General features: G+C 39.1%; 1 protein-coding gene across 1 annotated transcript in view; it reads right to left on the bottom strand.

Annotated features, from left to right (window-relative positions):
- LOC139688186 (uncharacterized) overlaps positions 1 to 26,221 on the bottom strand; it is a 435,789-nt gene that overhangs the window by 264,525 nt on the left and 145,043 nt on the right. The window lies entirely within an intron of this gene.

The raw sequence follows: 26,221 nt of genomic DNA, 5'->3' as shown, positions 1-26,221 counted from the left end.
TAATGTTACCATTCCTGAGAGAATATGGAGGATATAAGTCATTCAAATATCCACAGGATTTGAAACAATTCTAGCATAAATTAAACAGTGGGTCTTAAAATTAAAAAAAGATTAGTATCGACTGAACTTATTTCAACCGTAGTTTGACCAAAGCAAAAAATCAACAACTAAAAGACTTTAATATTTTTATTTTTAATCATACAGATTTTTTTTAAATAAACTTATTTGTAGATGGTCAAAACCTGCGTTTCACTGGACTTCATGGTTAGATCATTCTACTATTGCAACGCTCTTTCTGAATGGGATTCACTCTGACCACGAATGATATTTGGCAACCATGACCTTCTTGCCCATTTGATTTTTCTACAGCTGGATTAAAACCATTTGGAGCGAAGAGCAACTTTCAATGAAAACGATGCTCAAACACCTACGGTTTCTCGCCACCATATACAAGTGCAAACAATCACTTCCAATTAAATCAAGTGGTCTTACGTTGTTAGATTTGGATACGTGGCCAACGTAATTGCATGGTCATTAAAATATCTTCTCGTTTCGTTTAAATGTATTCTCTCACCACTCATTTCAAGATTTAAAAAAAATATGAAGCACAGATGTAGCCTCGTTATTTCCAAATGTTTATTTTTTGATAACGAGACCAATTTAGGCTCCCATTCCCTAATTTAGAAGGGACTTTCGTAATAATAATATTTAACCTCTCATGATATGATCGTCACACAATCACAGAATACAACAAAACAATTAAAAAACTCTACTCTAGTGTATAATTGTGAAATGCGAAATTTATGACTTTATAAAATATAATTAAATTTGGAATTGCATTTTAAAGCCTTATTAAAATTAATCAGTGCATGCTTATGGTTTTACTTAACTTTTATGGCAAATTTCAATTATATCCTCAGGTAAATACTAATTAAAATGTAAATACTGCGAAATGGGGTAAAGAACTACTAGTTTTATGTGACTTTAAAAATGTATTTGTTAAAAAATGGCATATATCAGCATTTTAATTTATAATTACATTTTTTCGGAAAGAAGATGCCACTTAGCGGCAAATTTTGGCGATGAGCCAAATGATTTCGGAATCCGGAGAAATGGTACTAGATGACCAAAATGATTAATTATTTCCGATTCGCAGTAATTATTAATTATTATTTTGTGCTCCGCGAATTTGAGATTTTCAATGAAAAAACACTGACTGCTATTCCAGTAAAGATGAAAATGAAATATATAGAAACGCCCGGAATAACTTCTTCATAATTATTTACAACGTTGCTACACAATGGTAATGCATTATTCTGGATCTCTAATAGGTCAAAATATTAGAATATTTAGCAATTAATATTTATCTAATTAAATAGTATTTTTTAAATTAAAAAATATTGAATTTATATATACATTTCTTAATAGAGACCATTTTTAACAAATTTTATTTGGAAGTAAGACATCCCTTCTTCTTAGCCTTAATTAGTTTAAGACACAATACATAATAACATATCTCATAGAAATAAAATAAAAAAGTCTATTAACGTAAAAAATATTAAGAAATAAGGCGGGAGAAAATTCTACAGCAGAAAAAGCTTTGGGCGTGTACCTTTCAAAAATACTACATTGTCAGATGAATTAAGCTAAATTTTAATTCGATATATGTAGTAGTCCACTTCAACACGGTAATAAGTAGTAATGAAATAATCCCGGCCATCCAATAATCCAGCATCCAAGCTGTACGTCTCTACTCAGAAAAAGAAACAGACTATTCAAAATTTTAAGATATTTATAAATGTACATACATTTATACTAAGAGTGGATTCAGAAGATACGAACTAACCAAGGTAATCAGTAGGATACGTCAAAAAATCGTGGCAACTGAACGACGCATATACAACCAAGGGATTTCCAGCAAAATAATTTCGGTATGCAATCATCAATACACATTATGCGAAATAACTCTACTTCCTTTCCGAGAAATTGGCCCTGGAAGGCAAGTCATTTGTACTGCCGTCTTTATACTCAAGACAATCAGGTGCCTAGGCCTATTTTAGATGTTAAAAAGTACACTGAAGATGAAGATAATCAAGAATCTCCGCAAATAACCGAGGGTAACTCAAATAGGGCGTGGCTGGAAAATATAAACGAAACGAGTGAACCATCAGGAACGCACAGACATACACAAATACACATAAATCGTCGCCGCGTACGAAAAAAAAATACCTCATTCGCATACGCCAAAATCTCCCAAATATATTCCCTTCAAATCCCTCCGTTCCTTCTCCCCTTCCCGCCAACCCATCCCATTCGTATGTCCTTTCGTGCCACACGCAAGCACGCACCCACCCCTTCGCCCTTCCCCTTTGAGCGTCAAAGGCATCGCTCCACCCCTTTTGATGTCAACCCCTTTCCCCCGAAACTCCTCTTTGTCCCAACCCCCTCGCGGGCGTGCGTGTGTGGGTGACGACGGTCATCCCCCCTCCCACATCTCCTCGGACCCCCCCACAAATGCCATGCCCGGGCACCGCCATGGAGCGGCCATCCACGCGCTCCAGTGTGCCCGCGTGAGGGCGCGTTTGTGAGCGTGTGCGGGATTAATTTCGTTATTTTTTTCAAACGCGATCTCTCGTCTCTCCAGCTTTCTCTTCGCACGTTCCCTACCCTCATCCGTCTCCACTTTCCTTTCTCAACGTGCCTGCCTCATCTTCTTCCACCCTTCCACCACTCCTTCCTCCCACCAACACCCCAAAACCTCTAACAACCCAATCCACCCTCGAGGGAAGGTATTTGTTGCCTCCCGCTTTCGTGAATCGTGCGAATATAAATTGGTATCACGAGCGATCTTTCCTGCACCATGGCTCGCGGTAATTTATAATCCGAACGTCGGATAGTCTAAGAGCACCGCAACCAATCATCGATGCCCAGGTGGCGTCTAAAGTATAACATTGTGGTTTCTCTTCGTAAACACTACTCCTTCTATTTAGAACATTTTTTTAAATAATTTACTGAGGAGAAATCTTGTTTTGTATTCAAAAGCCGGTGTGGTGTTTTCTAGGGAAAAATGTAATTGCGTACCGACAGCGCAATATTTTTCCAATATTTATAATTCTAACTTAGGTATAATTACCACAAAACTGACAAAAATGTGAAACATAAACTGCGAGACCATGCCATCAAGACTTAAGAGAAGCTAACGAGAAAATTTAATACATTTATGGATAACTTACATCAACTCTAATGCTGATATAAAATTTTTACACATAATTTTCCTCGAATATTACGTTTTTAATAAATTATTTCGTACGGTAGATTATTTGGTATATGCTCAAAACCGGAAACATTGGAACTTGGCCACCTTAATTCTACTTGGGAGTCGAAGTGCATTTACTTTCACTAGCACCGAGTAAAACTCTTGTGGAATGGGTACATTTAAACTGCCAGAACTCATGAATCTCTATCTTCTATCCACCGCTTTACGTTTCTCAACCTGAGATCCTGACTCTCTTGTTGCCTCATGCATGGCCCTCCTTCTCACGTGGATTTTCCATCTCTACTTTCCCGTCCTCCCTCCCTCACTTGCTCCCTACCCTTGTCTAAACCTCTTGCCTTTACCAAACGGCTACCTTCCTACACACGCAGTCCACCCCCTCAATTATTCACGGCGCGCCCCGTCGCGCCTGCCTTTCCCATTCCTTCATTCCTTGGAGCGCACACTTATTCCGGAGATGTTTCCTAGACTGAGGCGGGCACGGAAAGCGATACGCCTCCACTCTCGTTCTCTCTTCGCCATCATCTTCACCACCATGCATGCACTCCACTTACACCGCCTCAAGGCTCGATCTTTCGTCAGCCCACGTGCTCGGCAGTGGGGAGTCAACTGATGCGGACCTCAGTTGCCTTTCTTCCTTTCCCCCGCTGCGTTCGCTCGTCCCTCCGAAAATCCTGAGCTCATTGATACGACGCTACTCGCCCCTAATTTTAGGAAATGTTTTCTGCTGCAGTCATATAAGGGTTAAATACCCCCTTAAGTAGCCTATCATTAAAATCTAACGGCAGCTTATGAGTTGCTGAATCAACAAAGGGAATTTATTTATTTTTCTGAATGAGACGAGAAAAAATGACGTTCTTTATTTTCTAGAAATCAAATCCACCACATAGCAAATAACCATATTTTTGCGTAAGTAAACGTTTGCGAATAAGATGTGAATACAGCCTGCGATACTTGAGGTACCGGGGAGACATGATTCGATTTCAACACCCCTATGCAAAAATGTCCATAATAGACAATAGCCTGCGAGAGCAATAGTGGTTTCCGGACGTATTTTTTTACGGAGCGTATGTTTATTTTCATCAAAATGCCAGAAAGAATATACCAAGAGGGTAAAGTAATATATTATGAGAGTATTTGATAATAACGGCCGTTTATTTTATGCGAAATATAAAAGGTAAAATCAATACTTGCTGGTCTGTAATAGGAAAATTTAACGCTTTAATCTTTTATTTCCCTTGCTTTGACTATCAGATCTGTCGAAGTATGTGGGTCGCTCACGAACACCATCGTAAAAAAATTAAAAAACAAATTAATTTGGATAGGTTTTTTTTACATTATAAGCCATCTTCTTTTAGCTTTATACCCCCTTCTCAGCGTTTCTCCAACTTTTTTAAGTCTCCTAAAAGTGGGATTTCGAAAAGCCCTCTAAATAGACTGTGCTTGCAATCCCAGTCAAGGCGAATGATTTTTACACTCTGAAATTGTTGCATTGAAATGCACATTAGCGGATGACTCCGTTAAAGGTTACTGTTGCGGCATCTCCCGCAGTTTCTTTGGAATTTGTGCTTGAAATGACCTCGTTTGACATGAATTCTTTGCCACCGAGCATTATTTTTAAATTTGGAAATAAATAAAGCGACTGAGGGCAAAATCTTGAGAATATGGTGGATGCTATAATAATTCGAACTTTAATTCCACAAATGTCACCATTGAAACTGCACATGTCTGCACCATGCATTGTCTTGATGGAAAAGAAATGTTTCTCTGCCAAATAAGAACGTTTAATTCCGACTGCTTAACTGGTACATTAACGACACCAAATACTCTCCATGAATCCTTTGTACCTTTTGCAAATGATCGATGAATACGATTCCGCGTACATTCCAAAAACCCGTGGCCATCACTTTGTTGGCCGATTTCACCGTCTTCACCTTCGTCGGAGCCGGAGCGTCTTTAGAAGCCCACTGTTTCGACTCTTCCTTTCTCTCTGTAGTGTAGTAGTCTCCGTATCCACGCTTTATTCACAGTATCTCTGAACGCAGAAACTCATCAGGATTGCGACAGAAAAGCTCCAAACCAGCCTCCAAATCGACTATCGGATTGAGTTCATTCCACTGAGAGCAAACATGGAACCCGTCTTTTCAAGATTTTTTCCATACCCATTTTTTATAGGAAAGTTAAAACAATGTGCCATTTTATCTGACTGTGGTTTCAACTATTTTGTGAACTTTAAGTCGTCGATTACTCAACATCATATCGCGGATTTTGCCAATCGTTTTGGAGAAAGTCACTTCCACTGGAAGTCCCGAACGATATGCATCATTTGTGAGTGTATAACCACGTTTACATTTATTTACCCAAATATAAAGTTGAATATGGAGGAGTAGATGTGTCATGAGCTTTATCCAACTCAAATCTGATTTCTTTCGCTGTAAAGCCTTTCAAATAGAAGTGTTTAATCACCGCTCAAAGCATTTTTCCATTTTGCTAAATAAACAGAAATTTGTTGCTTCAGTGGACTATGAAAATGAAACCACGTGAAGGATAAATCTGAAACTTCAAAAGCAGTCTAGGGAGATATGACTCCTATGAAAAGCAAACCTTTTCTAATGTTGCGAGCGTCATTTCCAGGGTTTTTCTAAGGAATTATTGAAGGAAATACATTTAACTGGTTTTCCATTTCATGTTGAATAATCTATCTCTTCATTATTTTTTTCTGTTTGTTCTTCACCTATTTCTTCCCTTACCATCAATTTCTGTCTCTGACGATGGGTGGGTCAAAGAAGTATATTTTTTCTAGAAATATACATGCCAGCATGGTGTGAGTAAGAGCGTAAATCATTGAATGCCTGCAGTTCTACCTTTCTCTTCAAAGACAAAGGAAAAAGAGAAAAACTATTTTCCCATTCCACAAAGTATTTGGAGTACTTGTTTGCAAAGCCTTTCGTCGCCTGGCAGTTTTTTCTCAGAGGCAGCATTTTAATTACTGCGAACGCCAATTAGAAATTCCAATTCGTCGTAAGGGTCATAGAGGCAAACACTGATGAGAAAAAAGGTAATGCCCGAAGCTCTGAGCTTTTCATCATTGTTCTCGGCCTTTATCATACTATATGAAGAACCGTAATTAAAAAATTCGACTTAATATTTGAGGTGACCCTCTGTGGAAAGAAATTGGATGACGGGTATCTTTAAATATTATTATTTTACACGAAGAAATCAAAATAACAAAAAAAGATTATTTTTATGAGAAAAAACTAGTCATCTATAGTATAATTAAATATATACCACCTTTCTAAGGGCAGTATTTTGTGAGAATATGGATTATTAATTAAACATTAGTTAAATTTTATTATTTGAAATTATTTAAGCATAGTAAATATTTTATAAAACAGGTAAAAACACATTATTCATTAAACATTTATACGCTGTATATGTTATAAGGCATGAAAAAATCCACTCAATGTTTTAGTAGTTTCCAAACCATACATTATTAACTTAACGCGCTCATTTTTTGGGGCCACGAATGACTTATTATTGAAAAGTACTCTGACAAACACAGTGCTGTTCCTCCTCAACAACCACTAATCTTCCATGTTTCCTATATAATAGAGAGGCTGCTGGAATACACTTTTCATTTCTTGTTAGTGTTGTTTATTTGATTTTTTGATAATGTTTCCTAATTTGACTCCCCCCTTTCTCTGGAGTTAGGTCTAAGGCTCTTCCCACAACGTTGGTATTCTACTTGTAATTTGCTTCGTAACCCAAAGCAACGTTCCCTCCTTCCAGACCTCTCTCTTTCCTCTCACCTTCTCTCTGTACACTCTTACCCTATTCTTCTCAATGGTGTTAAGAGCTCCGTTTACACTTAGTGTTCGACTAACTTCTTGTGCCCACGACCCTACCCAGTCCGAATTGGATTATCCTACCTTCAGGAGTGACGAAGTCTCCCTTGTTCGTATCTTCCTGGTCTTTCTTTTCCTTCCCCTGCCGTGGAACTTTACTGTATTTAACACTGGGCATAATTCTAATTTGAACACAAGTTCCTAACTGATTTGTGAAGGAGTGGTGGTTAGGTGGACAGAGCATTCGATTACAAACTGTAGGGACTGTGCACAAATCTCAGGACGCACTCAGAATTTTCGAAGGCGTAAGATTTTTGGGCCTACATATCCTCAAGCGGCAGAGGGAAGGGAACTGGCCCCACTACACCTAAGCGCGGTTTCCATACTCAGTACACAGTTTGATAACATGTAGATGAACTCTATTGGAACATAACACTTATGCCACAAATTTATTTGATAAGGTTATTAAATGCATTTCGAATTTCTTTAATTTTATGTTACCACCGTAAATAATTTAATCCCTAGAATTAAAATAATTCTTCCGAGTTTAATGAATTTTTTGTTGCATATCTTTGAATTTTAGTAAAAAGACGTGCCAAAACATGGAGAAACACCTGACGCAATCTGCTAAAAAACTATTATAAAATTCTCATTGAACTACCCTGAGATTATAATGATATACATAATATTTCCTGACCCAATCCAAATCAATATTTTACTGAGAAATTACCTATAATTAACATTGAAGAATAGTTTCAACGTTTTCATGTAATGAACTAACTACAAATAGTATGATAATACATTTTGTTTGTGAAATAATACCAAATTTATTTGTTCAATGATCATGAATTTTCACAAATTGGAGCCTCAAACCATCGAATTCTTCTACATTTAGACTGTTTTCCCCAATGATTATCCCTATAGTTTCATGATGAGGGTAAAAAAGAAACTTTACACTTCCACAATAAAGATAATAACAAAATAGCTTATTTGTGGAAGAGTAAAGTTTCTCTTTTAACCCTCATCATGAAGGAATTCCGCAAAGTTAAACCTAAAACTGTTATGCTCTAATTTCATAGTCAGATGAAAGATGTTATGGTGAAAATGTTTACCATGCGGTCACTTTTAGCTTTTGGCGTAAAAGGTATGTTCATTTTTGTTGTGTTTCTGACAAAAAACACACAATTTTGGCTGATTTGGATGAAAATATCTTTTTTAGGTCTTACGCAGTGGTATTAACCACAGCGTCTTCAATATAAGGTGTGCGAGTATGGATGCTTATGTCATTCGCCGTCAACTAAATTCAGCCAGGGCTGTATGACCTGACGAACAAAGTTTTCACAAAATTTGAGAGTTCGAGTCCCATCACATGAATGGGTTGGTATACACTTTGGCTGTCCGATTCCTTAGAAAACCGATGATAGGACAATAGTGGATTGTCAGGATAACAGGATCAGGCGGAATACTATGCATGTTGTTCATTAAAAACTTCACAGTTTATATTAACCAGTTTTCATGTGCCAGCTTAATTCACATTTATTTATGCTAGTTCAAGATGATGCAAATTATCGTAATGTGTAATTTCAAAATTTAATACTTTTATTATAAAAGACAAACATTCAGTTGTATTCATCCGTTACCAACACACCACATGAGTCAAATATGAAAACTATATCGCATAAAGCATTTCTTTTTCAGCTCAAGGTTCCCTTCGCAAATATTTTGCTGCAAATGTTTGTGTCACTTCGGAAGTTCATAAGTATTTTTGGAACTAAATTAAAGGCTTTTCAATACATATCTGTGCATACCCACGGACAACAACGTCAGTAAAAATCAATTCACCTATATCCAAATCACCTAAAGGAATTGATGAAATAAAGTAAAGTTTACCGTCGCAGAACATTTCCATTTCGCCAAAAGGAAATCAGCCAAACAATACATTGAAAGCCCATATAATTTAAAGTGCAAACAAACGCATGGTTTGGAGTAGTTTTACAATTATTTAAAGCTGACTAGAAAAAGTACAATATTAGCAATAAACACAAAAGAATAAGGGGGATTAGGATGCTGCGGGGCCTAACGTACTGGCTTCCCACCTAGAGAGCCCGGGTTCGGATCACGGCGGCGGTAGATATTTTTCAGCGGTGTCCCGATCCCTACTTCAGGTGCTGTGTCGAGAGCACTTTAAGTGAGTACGCCGTCCATCGGATGGGACGTTAACCTGCGGACCCCTTGGTGCTTTTCGTTAAGAGAAGGCTAATACCGACGCCGGGTATCTCTGCACCCTTCATCCTTTCCTGTCCATCCCTGATGGAGAAAATTACCTGAGCTGTCGGTCTCCTCCCCTATATACTACTATTACTGAATGAGGTCTTGTAATTTCAAGGGTTTTGTGAAGTTTTCATAAAATGTTACTGACTGACGAATAACCTTACAGTCGTGTCTCATTTACATGAATGATGTCTCGAGATGGTGCGATGGCTATCGTACTGGCTTCCCACTCAGAGGGCCCGGGCTCAAATCCCGGCGGTGTTGAATATCTTTCAGAGGTATCTCGATCCCTACTTGAGGTGCCTTGTGGAGGGCACTTTGAGTAAGTATGCCCTCCGTCGGATGGGACGTTAAGCTGCGAACCCCTTTGCGCCTTTCGTAAAGAGTAGGCTAATGCCGATGCCGGGTTTCTCTTCGCCCTAATCCTTTCCTATCAATCCCAAGTGGCGCAAAAGACCTCAGCTGTCAGTCGCCTCCCCTCAAGATTACCACTACTACAACAGGATAATATCAAACCTAAGTTATGAAATCTACTTCAACAATAGTTAAAGGAAACTTAAAAATTGAGTGCTCCCTAGACTAATGAATCAACGCTGAGAGATACTAACATATTCGTACCTGTATCCCCCTATACTTTTCACAAACACACCGTTTGAGTAATCAGTGAGGGTAGGGAATGAGGATGACAATCATGGTGTTGGTAAAAATTAAGTTCAATTATCGTTTCAGACAATGTCGTGCTGAAAAGCAGAGGTTTTCAAGGTACGCTTGATGAAAACATTGACCATGAACAAAATAATGATCATTAGTCCCGGAATGTTTATACAGCTACGGGTTGATGACATCCGAGGGCTTCGAAGGCTCTTCCATTATCCTGAATCATAACCATTCCACCCATTTATTCTTTTACATTTAATTTGTGCACGCCTTCACTTTCGACTGCCTAATATGCTCCCCACGGGAGAGATGAAAATCCATCCGTCCCTTAATTAAATAAATTCTCATCTCCCGGAGAGTGCTTTCGTTTTCACTGTCAACATTCCATCGCGCAGGTAACTCATCAACATTTCCTCCGGCGTCGTCGCCCTGAGCCCCCTACCCCCCCAACTTTCACCCATCCACCCATCCGGCCCGTGTTATCCCGTCACGTCCCCACCCCCACGCACACACCTCCGCCCCGTCCCCCCGCCACGCCCACCCATCTTCCGCCAAACCTCACACCCCACAAACTCCTTTTCGCGCGGGGCCTTCCCACCACCATTTTGACACCGCCTGCACACCCAAACTCCACGCCCCATCCTCCTCCGCTCCGCTGGAGCCTCCGCATCCCTCGGGGGTGAGGTTGAGGGTGGGCTGGGATGAACACGGGGGCGGATTATTGAAGCGAAAGCAGGGTCCAAAGGGCGTCTCGCCGCCACGATTACATTTGGTCCACGTGCGCGAGGGTGGGTAACAAGGGAATGCGTGCTCTAGCGTGTTTGAGAGTGCGTGCTTGTGACGGTGGAGGGGAGTATGGAGGGGGGCGTATGGAGGGGGGTGTATGGAGGGGGGAGTGTGTCGGCTGTTTGGCTTCGGGAGAGAGAGAGGGAGAAGGTGAGTGGGGATGGTGCGGACGTTGTTGATGGGTAGGATAACGCAACGGCGTCGAGGAAAGAGACTCGGAGAGGGGGCGTGGCGTGGCGGGGACCCACAACCCCCCCTGCCCCGGATGATTTTAAGGTGGGAATTGTGGTCACACCGGCGGCGGTGACGGCAAGTGGGAGGGGGGGTTCAGGAATGGCTTGGGGACGCGGCGGAATCGTGGGTGAGCGTGAGCCTAGCAACGCGAAATTGCAATTAATTGCTCGGAATGCGGGCTTCCCGTCCTGATTGTGTCTCCTTTTTTAAATCCTCTTTTGCCTCTCTCTCCCACCGTGCAGGTATCTCTTGACCACACCCCTAAACACATGCACACCCTCACACATACAAACACCACTTTCTCCCTCTCGCTCTGATCCTTCCGCTCCCTCCTAATGTAGACAATCCCGGAAATATCTCCCCACACTCTCATTCACACAAACGCCCCGGCTCGCCGACAGACCTTTGTGTCGGCTTACCGGCGTATCGGCGAAAAGTCCCGTGAGCGCGCTCCACCTCCCTCGTTTGAAGGAAGGGTTCGAGAGCGGGAAGGGGAAATGGTGGGCGGGTTGGTTCGTCCGGCCCGGGAGTCGGCGTTGAGTGTGTGTTTGCTCGCAGGTGTGCTCTCACTCTTTCTCTCCTTCTCTTTTTAAAGGGGAAGAGGCACACCTCGAAACGGCAGGGATGGCGTTAGGCCTACCCGCCCTGATGGGAGATCAGCAGGAGTCTGACCCGATCTACCCACTTCACCTACCCAACTGGGTTGCGAGGACCTCGTTCTGACTTGCAACGCTGGTGCCTTTTCGGCGGGAAGGGAGAGGAGGGCGCAGGGGTGAAGGATAGTGGTGAAGGTGGGATTGGAGGGATGACTATTCGCTGCGCCCGCAACCGCGTTAATTCCTACGCCAGGGGCCCTTAAATGGACGGAGAACGACTTCAACCTTTATATTTTACCCTTTTTTTATTTTTTCTTTTCTCCCATTTTGCCACCGATCTTTGCCAAAAACAACTACCGCGCCAACGGAAGCCGCTAAGGGGTGTGCTATCGCCACGGTACAGAAATTTTGTTTCTGGTGAATGGGGTTTTTTGGTTTTTCTTTTAGTGGTTAATCAAGCAGTAGGCATTGTAGTCGGAAGTATTCTAGAGATGGGAGGAGACGAAAGCGTACGTAATTTGTCTTCGCGTGTGTCATCCATCATCTCTCTTTTTTTCGAGGGAATGGATTCCATTTACGTTGACACGTTAAAACGTCAAAACATTCCGTTTTTCATACCTATTTATATTAGGAAAACTACCTACATCCTGCTGGTTTAAATCACTTTGTTAGCCCATTTTTGCTGATTACTCGCATTTAAATATCATTGTTTATTTTAGAAAGCCTTTAAAACACTGTGCCGCCACGATATTAAGCTTGAAGATACGCAAAATTGCGTCAACAACTGAAAACTGGGGATACTCGGAAACATCTGTAAAATTATTAAGGTAAAATACGGAGCATTTGGACCTGTGGAACTATTTTTACGTAGGTGTTTACTGTATCAATAAAATGAAAGAAGTAAAAAGATATATAAACTATGAATTAATGAGCTTTTTCACCATATGGCAAATGCATATTCATTGAGCTGTTTGGATACGATCTCCTAATCATAACATTTTTCGGATACCTTGGTCCTTCATAAATTCGAAGAAAAGCAGGTGGGTTCCCTGAGGCCGACATTATTAGTGAAAATATTATTTAATTTCAAGTTTCATTTTCTGATAATCAGAGGTATATATTTTTATTGCATAACAGTGCATCATTTCCGCTGCTACATCTAAGTTCCACATTACTTGGAAAGGGCGTTTTAGTGGTCGTTTCAGCAAAGAGTCCTAAAACCTCGTCACGGATTTGTTAAAGGTCTCCTTGTTTGAAGAGTCATTGCACAAGTACACTTTGGCTTGGTCCCGATATTTGTTCTGGTTTGGCCAAAGTGCAACTGTAGAGCACTTAGCCATGGATCCTGGTTTTTCGTTGTTAGCACTTCCTCTCAACGCCACCAACGTGTGCAACGGGGACCAGCTAGCCCCGCGTCTCACGTCTTGAGCAACGCTTTTTCCGTGGGTTTATTACACGGCGTGGCTTTTCTCGCAAGCGGTTTTAACGACCCCCTTCTGTTTTTAAGGGCTTTCGTGAATTATGAGTTGACTCTCCACTCCTAAATCCTCCACCCCCACCCAACCTGCCACCCCTTGTCGTCCGTCCCACTCCCTGGCCTAACCGGTCCTAATCTAGCTGACATGCCCGAGGCCCCTGCACGGGAAATGTCGTAACTACAAAAGGTCTTTTGATGTCCTCTTTGCTCACCAATTAAAATACGTTGCGTCAACTTAATTCTTTACATTCTCTTCGAAGGCCTTTGAGAGGACGGTGCCTTGCAATATTCACGGTAATATTCCGCTATAAAATATGCCCATGCATTTCCCCAGTCGTAATTATTGGAATGGGATGTGGTCTATTCCGTTTATTTTATGTTTAACCAGAGTTAACATCTATAGTAACGGTCTAGGTCTATATAAGCTTCACGGTTAATTTACATGTGACGCGACCAAACACTTAAGTAAGTTACGGGCATTAGTCGAGGCTGATGCATGGAAGTAGACATTTTTTCAGCACTCATTCAGGTCGATTATGATGGATTATCAAAGGTGATCCAGAGCCATTGGGCAATTAAAAACAATCGAAACAGTGATGAAGATAATTTTCACCATTTTCGATGGATAGTTAATAAATGTTATATTTTAAGAATAAATTAAAATGCTTTCACTAGATTGAGTTCGACATTGAACTTCATTTCATACTGTAGGTTGCGTCCAATAATTCTCTACATGCGTAAATTTGAGTAATCAGTTCCATATTTAATGAAATTTAATCATAAAACAATCAAATCAGAAGTCATGTTCGGAATTTTTTCCATGGATCACATTGGTAATAACATATTTTTCAGCTCAACCCAATAAAAATCAAGGCAAGTCAATTTACCAAGGATAATGAACTCATTGTTGTTAAAGGAGATGAGAATACTATCTACAAAGATAATATTAAAGTGAGAGTACGAATTTAAAGGGATCTGTAGTTTAGAACGTTTGTCAGGTGAACTAATTCAAAATTAGCTATTGATAACAAGCGCCGTCGAACTTTCCCACCCAAGAATCGGATAATATTCTCCTATGCAAAAGAAAAAACGATTAAGCATAGCCAATCCACGGAACCTATGGATAAATACACAGGTCGCACTTTATATTGGCTTCTTTCTAAGATATTTTCAAAAGCATGACCATTTATTAAACTTGCCCAATCAGCCTCAACTATCTAGCAAAAGTGTTCATAAATTGATTACCACATCATTTACTATGATTAATGCAGGATATCCAGAAAAATGTAAACCAGATGAAAAGGTTAATCGCAATGAAAACACATGAAGCTGGAGAGTAATAGCGAATAACACGAGACGTCATACATTTTGAATTATTGTTAGTCAAATGCCTATACATGAATTGCTCCCATTTTACAAAGTGAATATCCGAAAAAAATGAGAGAGTTATGAGTGATAAACTGAAGTATTTTTTTTAACATTTTGAATGCTCGAACGAAACATAAAATAATTGTTTGAAATATGACATAAATCTTTCCTGAAATGAATAATCCATCTACCAGTCACCTACCTCCCCCATTTGAGATCAACATACTAGAAACAAATAATTAATAATAAACCCGTTGAAAGCGTTACCATATCAATCACAGGCATCATGTACCCCTTAAAAGATCACTGAGCGTGTTTAAGACTTAGATATGGGTGCAGATAAATGGGTCATGTTGGCCTAGCCTATATCCTTCTCTTTAATCAGTTTTGTGCATTCATGGGCATCAAAAAATTGGAAACATGGAACGAGCGAATGCTTAAAAAGAACCAGAGAACGAAGACAAACATCCTAAGGCGAAGGCGCGGGCTAATAAAAGGGACCTACAACGACTCATCGGAACGTGTTAACTCATCTCCGGATTCACCTCCGCTCAATAAAACACCGGGAGAAGGGATCGTTCACGCATCGTCGACCATCTTCGGTGCAGGATGGAGGGGAAAAAATAATAATCCTCCATGACACGGAATACCCTGTTGACACGAAGGGTGGGCTACGGATAAGATGTCTCAGGGAGGAGGGAGGGGTGGAAAGGATGGGATAGAGACTCCAGACTGTCGGAGGATGGGATCATCGCTTTCGATATTTTCCACCGGGTTAAATATCTCCGAGTAGAATAGATGAAGGGGATAGGGGAAATTAAAAATCCATATAACCACCTCCTGCCTATTTTTCCCCAAAACATTCGGTCCCCAACTCCTGCTCGTACACAAATTCATTTCAACACTTTCCCCTAGCCTTCATTTGTGTTCCCCCACCTCGAGCAGATCCACCCCACCCATTCCTATGAGAAAACTTAAAAAGCTTTTTAAAACTTCGTCTCTCCGGCCACGTCTCCACACCATTTTACCTCCTCGGTCTCTCTCTCACACACACACCCTCATCAAACGCTTATCATTAATTCTGTGTATAAAACGTAATCGATATTCGTCGTCACTTTTCCAAAAAGTTTGCCGAGGGTTTTCTGGGAAAAATGGGGTTTCTCGAGCCTCCTTCACGCCATTTAATCCCCTCCCCCTAACCCTAGCCACTCCCATAGAGCCTGTCACATCTTATCCTCGCTCCTCACGCGCTCTCCACACCCATCGGAGTTATTATTCCCTCCCCTCCTCCATCGAGTTTTTTCTCCTCTCGGCGTTCCTCGAAACGGACCCTTGTTGGCGCGACCCCACCGGTGTCTGCCACTAATTCCATCACATGGCATCGGTGAGCATTTCCATCTTCCAGTGTATTGGGTGGATGAAGACCCTATTCCAGGATGTCGTATCGCCATCATTCAAGCGGGTACACATTTCTTATTCATATATTTCGAAGCTATTAGATTTCTGATCATTTAAATCGTCTCCAATCATTCTTATTCTTTGAGAATGCCGATGCGCAAAACTTAACATTTTTAGAGCCGAGTACAATAATGTATACGCACTAGGCTGTACTGGCGAAATCTTTAGTTATGAAAGCATTTTAAGTACATTTTATGCAAAGTATTTTGCTAAAAATAAATTGTTAAATCTTATCTTTCCCGGATAGATGCTTTTAATGGACCAGAATATTTGATTATATGCCTTTACGAGTGTTAGTAGTCTCATGTAAGGTGGCATCAATGTCAAATTTCCAGTCACAATTTGCATATGATTAACGCTAAATATATAGTATATTGTGATTTTTCATGAGCAGTATTTTCCACCATTGCAAAAACGTGATAACAACTTCAAAATATTTTTAAACTTTAAATATGGATCTTTTCTGATGAGTTGGTTAGTTAGAATAATGAGGTATCTATAACCTTTTAATCTGCATATATACTACTGGTTTACTGAACCATTTACCAAATGTACGAAGTTTCCTTCATTTCTTTTATTAAATAAAATATCCCTTTTTTCCCTTTATGTCAAACTTAAAAATAATATCAAATACCGATAACATACCATTTCCTATAAATGTCCTTGAGGAGGAAACCGTTGTATGTTGCATGTCCATATGGTAGTGGAATTTCGCCTTCTTACCTTAAAATTCAAGCATGCAAGTTATTGGATAAATTTCCTACTATATCCTAAGGTGGAATTATTTGTCATATGATAGTACATGCCATAGCCATGGCGGCTTGCGGGGTATTGTGTAGATATAGATGAATAAAATGAGGATATTTTCAAGAAATATTCAATACTTCCCCATTTACTTACGAAAGTTTAAGCTGTCATAAGTTTAATAATGTAAATTATGAAACCCTCTCATATAAATAAGAACTGAGGAGTCATCAGAATCAATTCAAATATGAATATTTCAAATAACCCAAAAACAATAGCCAAGTAGCAAAGCAGACACATTACTTTCTCTATTTTTCACCCAATACAAAGATGGAGCAGGGATGGGAAATCCATGTGCGTGGACGTAATTTTGAAGACATATGTGCAAGATTCAACATGGAATTGTTATTGCTAAAGTTATGGTAAGTATATTAAAATTATTAAACCTGTTTTAGAACTCTAAGATAGTGCGGTAGATTCCCTTACAGTAATCTTTAATGAAGAAAATATGCATTTCATGGCAACAATTTCAAAGCGCAAAAATCATTCGCCTCGGTAGGTTAACTGGCCAAAGCGCTCGGCCGGACATCGAGGGACCCGAGTTCAAATCCCAACCAAGGCGAACAATGTTTGCATTGTTGCATTTTTCAGAATATTATCACACCATCTTCTCTAGTTCAGTAATTAAGAATGATTCATTTGGTTATGCACGAAATACGTATATCTTCTCTTTTTTCACATATTTGTTGAAATACAAAAATATTGTGCAAGAGTGTTGAAAACTCGAGGAAAATAAATGCAACGTTTACTCCATTATGATTATGCGTAGATCCACTTCAAGGAATAGCTTATTTTAGTCTTCAAGCAAAACAAAATAATAAAGCATGGAGAAAATTACCGAATGATATTTTATCCTGAGTTGTAGAGATCCACATATCCGATTTCTTAGAGCTGATTTCCCGATTTTGCCCCAATATATATATATATATATATATATATATATATATATATATATATATATATATATATATAATGGCTGGCACCATAAGTGCCAGTCATTCTAGTTTTGATGTGCCGGCAGGTATAAGTAAAAAAGATATAGATGTCCAACCGCCTCGCTGTGAGATGCATTTAATCATAACTACCAAATATGACCCAAACGGAGAGAAAAAGTACCCAACAGGTTTGACTTAATGTAAACAGCTTTTGTTGTAGCTGCAGGGAAAATACCTTGTTGGAATAACTTGTGAGAATACCAGCAAAAATACTGGCCTATCAATGAAATGATTAGTTGGCAACCTATGTTGGAACTTAATTTAAAGTGGAAGAGTCCATAAGAACATTGCAGACAAGACAGAAGATGAAGTAACGGCATAACTTAAAGGAGAAAAATATTATTTTTTGAAAATGCGCTCATAGAGATAACCCTAACTTGTACAGGAAATAAATATGCTTTTAAGCGTTTTAATAATATTCAACTAGGATGCATTTGAGGGGAAAGACAAGAAGCATGAATTCTAAATTCATAATAAACTGAGTAAGCGAGTTTCTTCCCTTAAAAGTCCCGCTTTTCCATGCTATATGAAGATGAACTCTAAGAAATTCTCATTTTAGTGCCAAATAAAGTTAAAAAAAATAGTTCTCACTTAAGCGCTCTAAATTATTTTTGATAATATTTCTAATCTTTAAGATCTATCACCTCAGCGAAAATAATTAAATCGTAAAAATCGTTCAATTCCACAGAGGCTGCTATATTCAAAAGGATATTTATATATCCAACGTACAAATGTCATGAATAGCATTACTGACCTATGAATTCATTGTATGAGGGTTCGTTTCTACGTTCTTTCTAAGCATACTATGACTGATACGCTTAAAAAATAGCCAATAGCCAAATGAGTTGGAAAGTATACTTTGGCGAGGATAAAGAAATGCCAGAATTGATACATCGGAATTTTAGCTAAACCCGTAATTTGGCTGGAGTTTGGAAGCAAATTAACACCTTATCCGGATTATATGTATATTAAATCATTTATATTATGATAAAAATATTTATTCACGATTTTTAAAGGCGTCGGAAGTCTGGTGGATATGATAATATATTATTACCAAATTGAGAGCTCGAGTTTTTTTAGTATTTTGGTAGAACAGACCACGTTTGATTCCACAACTCTAGAAAGATTAACAAATTGCGTCCTTCACTTATCTCAATGCATAATTTTAATATATTCTAGAGAAAATTTACTGTCTTTCACTGAAGATGTAATAATACATCTGAGTGAAGAAATATTGATGCAGTCAATTCATTTATAAATTTTAATACGGTTCCTTTTAAGAAAACAAAATTTAAGTTCGCTTATATCGCGAAAATACGTCATCGTTCTACAACATTTTTCAATACATACTAGCAATTTCATTGGATTTATCATTCTTACCAGCCATGTCAAAGTTTAATATCCGGCCCAGATAATTCTAAAATTCACCTTACATTTTATCATTGCACACAAGAATGAAACGTCATTAATCATAGAGAGAAGCAAACAAAAACTGGACAATTTTTTTCTTTGAATGCTTTAAAACGTTTGTATTTTCCTGTTGTTATGGTAAAGCACAATGAGAGCATCATAAAACATTCATGGCGGATAGCTAAAAATTTCAACTAAACATTTCCAGGACGAATTGGCAGTTTTTCTCTCCAATTACTTTTGCCTCCAATCCCGCGCCCAGTAATGTTTGCATTACTCCACGTCCAACGTCCACCCAAGCCTTTATAGCTCCCATCCTTGATCACAAATTTCTCACCCTCCTCATCACGAATTTATCCTTTTCGGGGACGCGCTTTGACGCGGAAATCCATCACATTTAGCCTATGACAACTGGCTGGGAGCGATGGGGGATGGAGGGAGAGAATCAGAAGAGGGAGGGGGGCAAGCCTGAATAGGTACAACTGCGTCTCGCAGTCGAAGCTGACCCCGATACGAAATCAAAATTTTGTGCAAATAGAACGCGAGCAAGCGGTAAGGCCATGTAGACGGCGATACGAGAAGCACGCGTGATGCCTTTTACAATGCGTGCCATCTCTTTCCTCTAACCAAATCTTTGCAAATTTCTCATTTAGATATTAAATGTTCAACCGCACGCATGTGTCAATTCTATCATTTAACAAATCTCCCCATCTATCTCTCGCGATAGATGTGTCTCTTAACGTTCCGCAAGTGAATTAATTCTTTTGTCTTTTTTAACTAATCCGAATCGTCGAGGTTATGAGCGTCTACAGCGCTCTTGCCCTTTTATTTCATTCAATGCCTCTGCAATCTCCCCTATTTCCGTCCAACCTTCTTGTTTGCGAATCATCCTTTCCGGTTCCACCCGACCCGGTCGCTCGGTGGCGAGCAGAGGTCACTGGTAATTCGTAGCCTGGCTACTGGCGCAGGAATTATTTAATCAAGGAACGGTATACTCATGCGAGGCTGGACAGGAGATACAGATTCCGTCGACGCGGCACCTCAAAGAAGCAGATAGCAAAACCCTTTCAAATCCTCAATATTTTCCCAACCCTTCCGAATTGAAACAATCATCATATATTGTTTTTTTTCGTCGAGTATCCATATTCAAAGAAATTATCACGATATGCTGTAATTCTGACGTCAGCTGTATTAATACGAAAATTATTTTTCATATTTTGAAAACGATTCCGATTTTTGCTATCACATATTTTTCATGAGCAAAGAGTTAAATAACTACCTTTAATGAAATGGATACCGGTCTCTCTCTCTTCTTTTAATGAAGATTCTTCAACTGTTTTCCTGTTTCTTTTCATGCTCTTACACAAACTCTAAGATGAAGTGCGAACGTTAACATTTTGTCTTAAGATAATATTTGCAGGAATAGAAGTCAACATATTTAGTTTCCTATAAAAATAGATAGCTACAACGCAGGTCATGGAAATATTATATATTTTCCATTCCATATGCTAGTTATGGCCGGTGTTCCCCTAAACCTATTTTGCTGGATTGTGCATGCTATGTGGCTTCCCATTGGCGGAACCACGGGCATACACAAGACTCAGGTGGGACAAGAAACAATGACGAATGAGTCAGCAAGCGACCGGGTAACTCGGTAAATTTGCTCGTTCTGAGCTAGATAAGGTTAATATACATCATCGTAACAACTAGTTGGCCACCTTTTCCCTGATTCTAATGCTTTCCCCCACCTCAGTAAATTCGCAAGCAACGAAATGACAGAATATGGGAACATAGTCGGTAGTACAATAAAATAGAATTTATTAATTAAACTCTAATGAATTATATGTAAATAACCTGCACTTGAAAGTCGTGGAATTCATTAATATGAGATTCTTACTGTTCTATGATTCAGTTTATTAACATTTAGACTGAGGTGTTTACATATTTATGCATGAATGGTGAGATATCTCAGCCATGTAACTCCATAGATCATAGATAAATTTTATATTGTTAAAATCATCCGTTTTGACCGGGATAAGGTCAATGATTTTTACACTCAGAAATGCTGGAATTGAAATGCGTGTTAGCGGATGACTGCGTGAAAATTTGCTGCTGCGGCATCTCCCGCAGTTTCTTAGAACATAAATGATACATGCGCCACGGTAAGTAATGCTTTTTTGCAGGAATGATTTGAAATCATATCAATGTGGTCTCAAAACGAAAGGAACCGATATTTACCTTGCAGAAAACAACGATACGAGCATTGCCATATATGGTTACTTAAAATACAATAGTTCTATTAAAATTAGTAAGCAAATAATGGTAATTATCTTTGTAAGAGATATAAACTATTATATGTAGCCATAGATTTTTTCAATATTAATTCATAACTCATAATAAATAATAAAGGGTTCACAGCCTGAATTCACCCCTATTTATTAGGTTTTTCTTGGGGTAGGAACTTATGTAACCACATTGGCGCGACAGGAAATGAGACCTTGATACGACTGGAAAACCTTGCTTCATAGTGAAATACTAGAAGCCACCTTTTATTCCAAAACCAAAAGGACGAACAAAATTTTGAGTATAATCATTATTATGTATTAATTTTTTATTTTAATCAGAAACGGTGATTTTTTAATCAGAGGACGAGACATTTGTTTGCCCACATTTGTAAAACCGCTCCGGAGTGCTACATAACGGAGAGGACAAAAAAGTCGAAATGTAGAGAGCATAGTCCATGCCTTGAATTGCTCTACTGTTCCTCATAGAATACTGTGTTTCCCAGTCCGACTGCACACTCTCGTGACGTCTTTTTGCAAAACATATTGCGTCCTCCAGAGTACTGTTGCCTCACAGGGAAAAATCTTTATTGTTAGATAGAAGGTTGGGGAGTTTCCATTTACGCCCGTGAAGAATTAAAGTGTGTCGCAAACCATCGCCCTTGATTGGATTCGGCCCGTAGCTTCGACTGGGTTTCGATATCAGCTTCAAGTGAGATACGAATTGTGAGATAGACTCGTGGGAGTCACGGGCGTGAAAGGTATGAACCGATGGCTCGCCAGAGAGAACAACTGTGATAGTAGTCACAGGGCCAATAAATACCCGATTAATTAAGTATCCAAAGAGAATGTTTATCATCAGATTATCAACGTCGTCTGATCTATTCACCTGAAAGTAAGGGCTTGCATGATTCGATGTTTTTTATGAGTCAATTAAAGTCTTTTTGATTATTTGGCAGTGACATGTTAAGAGACAAGATATTTTGCATGTGATCCCACCCGAATGTTAGGTTTAGGATTTTGGGTTTCCATAGCTATTTTATAACGGTTTCACTATAGTTTACGCTCGATTTGTCGCTCCGCTAATTTAAATTCGAGTGATTTTTACCATATCGAAAAAATCACTAGGAACGGCCTATCAAAGAGCAAACATGAGATGCATAATTTAAAACGATATCAACAACGCTATGATTTAAAAAAATAAGAAGGTTTGTGTACACTTGATGAATTGATTCACATAGAGGATGATTCAAAACGATATTCGAAACGAAGCGAGCAAGTTCATGTATGTGCTTGGCGTTTTGCAATAATTACGGTTGGGACGAGTTAACAGTTTTATGAGTCAGTCGCAGGTTCAATGCCGAAGGTTTTTATGAAGTGTTTAAATGTGTTGCAGGAAAAACCTTACAATTGCAAATGTTCCCTGGTACTTAGGCGGTTTTTTTGCAAATTAACAAGCAAATACGGATATTTTCATTTCAAAACTATCTTCTCCTTAACCTTTCAGTCAACCAGACATAAACCAATAAAAATGCGGCAAATGTTGGCCAAACAAGTATGATATTGGAGAGGCAAAGAGAGATAATCTTCAGCGCATTCCAATTAAAACACTTAGTGGACGATATTCTTTCATTTTCGAAAATTCTTCTGCCAATTTTTTCTTTCCACCAAAATTTTTTTCCCTTCCAGCCCGCATTTTTCCCCTCAATTTCAGTCTGGTTTACAGCCGTATATTAAATATTCCAAGCAAAAACGTTTACAATGAATGAATATATCATTCACGGATATTCTCGATGAAGAAACATCAGGCTCAATTTCGCTAATTGCGAAGAAAAATCCGGCCATTTTAACGTTCATTATTTCGCGTCTAACCCTTCAATAATAGCATTTGATAATTAATCCCCAATTACAATTAATCTCCAAATTTAGTCTGCTAGTGCACGCAGATGTTATTTTAAATGACACAATTTGGAAGCGGATAATTTGCAGTTTCTGCACCAAAATGTTGTTTCAGTGTGATACACATGCCATAAAATTATGAGATATGTTTCATAAAGGATAACATAATTTCCAATGATAAAAAGAAGTATTCGTGAAGTTTGTAATATTTATTGGAAAAATTGTCTAACCCTATGGTGCGACAATTACATGTCTGTGCGCCACATTTTCATGTCCTAGTTTGCTGTTGCGCGACAAATAATGTATACTCCAGCTCTTCTTAAATAATTCTGGAAGAATATTTGTTTTAGCTCAAAGCATTATATACTCTTATACACAACATTACTTCTTCAAGGGAAATAGAATTTATTTTAATCCTTTTTTGAATATTATACCTAGTTATACGCTTACCGTGAGCATTTAGGACGGCACTAAGTAAGAATGATTGCCACTCAGAAAGCATTTTGTCGTAGGCAGGGGAGAATAAGAGAGTTAAGTATTCGGAGCGAAGCTAAGTGCTGATAGACTGACTGATGTCGCTCTTTATCCTAATCCCCTACTATCTTTACTCTTTAATAAGCTATGCGTTAACTGCATTAACCTTCTTGAAAGGGTCGGAAATTCTCACCACTCCTCCATCACCATCAAAAGTTCTTTTCCATGCATTTCCCTTGCATGATTTTCATTCCCTTGGCGCTATTCCATCTTTTTGTATCATCCCAAAACATTAAAACCTCTACAAATCCTTTAAAAAATTCTCGTCTTCCGTTAATGAAAAAAACCTATTCTTAACAGAATGGTGGTACAATATCAGCCATTTTTTTCGCTTAAAGTTAGGAATGGTGATTTAAAAAATGTTATCTGTATTCTGATTTTACACATCTTTTTGCTGAAATAAGAAATTAATAATAAAAAATCTAAACCTTTTAATGATACTTGTGACGTTTTCACTTTTAACTGTTAAAATGAGCAAACTTTCATTTTATAGAAGGAATGTAAACATCTAGGTAAATACTCTGCCTTGTATCCTTTTGCCAGAAAGAGTAATCGAGCATACTTAGGACCTTTTAAAATCGTCTTTGCAACGCTATCCATTGATCTATCCGCAAGAATAGGAGATCGCTATAACGAAGAAACCACTCCAGTCACTAAAACATGCATACAATGTAAAAGAAATTAGTTGGATTGCGAATAAATTTTTTAAATAAAGAATATTAATCGACAGTGAAAATATCTCTGGGCAACCAAATGATTTGCAACCTAGCCTATGGCTGAGCTGATATTTTTTATTGGCGTCATTTGGAATTTTATTTCCCTAGACAGCGATATACACACAGATAAATTCCAATTGAACGCAGCATTCATACTACAAATTTACGTCGATCCATTAAAACATCCGAAATTGAATTATCGGAATGGTGTATATAATCCAATAAGAAAACTTAAATACTTCCATATACGCGTATGTACGTGGAAAGGGAATGTGCTTCAGCAGAGTTTTACATTTAAGTATTTATAACCTCAATGCTTCATCAGTTTACATTTATCATCACTTCAATAAACCTCATGGGGCTGCGCTTTGAATTTGGAATTTTAAATAAATTAAAATTACATGGCGATACATTACACCTGGCGAATATCATTCGTTAGCCTCACTCATTAGGGACTCCAAAAGATAAAATGTTACATTAAAGTGAGGAATCCTATAGCAGACATTTAGCGGTAATATTATATTAAAATGAAAGTTCACTTATTAGTCCTGAAATTAACCAGAATCCAGGTAGAGGTAGCTCTGACTTATTAATGAAATTTAGAAATTATCTAAATAGTTATTTGTTTAGCTATCTATCCAGTTCCTTCAACTGCTAGCGACGCAACATGATTTATGCTGTTGGAACATGAATTCCTATAAAGAATAGGCTTCAGAAGATCTTTTGATTTAACACTCTCTCCCTCCTCATTGCGATCTCTCACACCAATATTCAACGCAGGTATAGACTACGAGAACGCATTGGAAGGATAGTACGATGGCACACTCTACGCGCTAGGGACAGAAAAAAGGAAAAATAAGGGTAGTAGGATGCCGCCATATATCTTCTAGGGTCAAGGTGAAAACATCAACAATATTGGCCTCCATGTCGCCTGACGTCATCCAACACCACACATCCAAGTCCCATCCCTTCCCATTCTCAACCCCTTCCCCCCCGGGCCTACACCTCCTCCCATTCCCCATCCGATTCCCTTGTTTTTCCAGGCGGAGGAAAGACATCCCACCCCTTCCCAAAACCCTTCCCTCTATCCGTTATCTATCCGGCGGGCTCTTCATATACGATGCCTTCGCTCCGCCGTGGTCGCACGGGAGCCATTCCAAGGGTAAGGGCTCAGCTCCCGGCGGACCAGTCTTTCGTCCAGAGTAAGACATGTTGGATTTTTGAGCGCACGGGTAGTTCGCCGAGCGAGAGAGCGAGGGGGGAATTTGGGGATGGGAGGGAAGATGCTGGGTGGGAGGAGAGTTCGCGTGGTTCATCGGAGGATGGTATGAGAGAGGGTGGGAGGGTTGTGGAAGGGATTGGATTGCGTGGCGTAGTGAAGAATAAAGGGAAGTATGCATGCAAGCACTTGGTAAGGGCAGTCACTGAGGAACTCGCGTTATTACCAAGGCAAAATATTTTACTCCCGTGAATTTTTTTTCGGCACTGCTTTCGCTGCGTGGTTTTTTATCCCCCCTTAGGAGATAAAGCAAAGGAATTTTCCCATCCGAGTAAGGAGGAAATTATGTTCCCAGGAGCATACTTTATGAAAAGCGGATATGGCCTATCTCCCATT

This window comes from Hetaerina americana, unplaced genomic scaffold (genome assembly GCF_022747635.1).
Source record: "Hetaerina americana unplaced genomic scaffold, ioHetAmer1.1.p SCAF_2, whole genome shotgun sequence".
Lineage (NCBI taxonomy): Eukaryota > Metazoa > Arthropoda > Insecta > Odonata > Calopterygidae > Hetaerina > Hetaerina americana.
The sequence above is the reverse complement of the archived record's forward strand: the minus strand, read 5'-3'. Positions and strand labels throughout refer to the sequence as shown.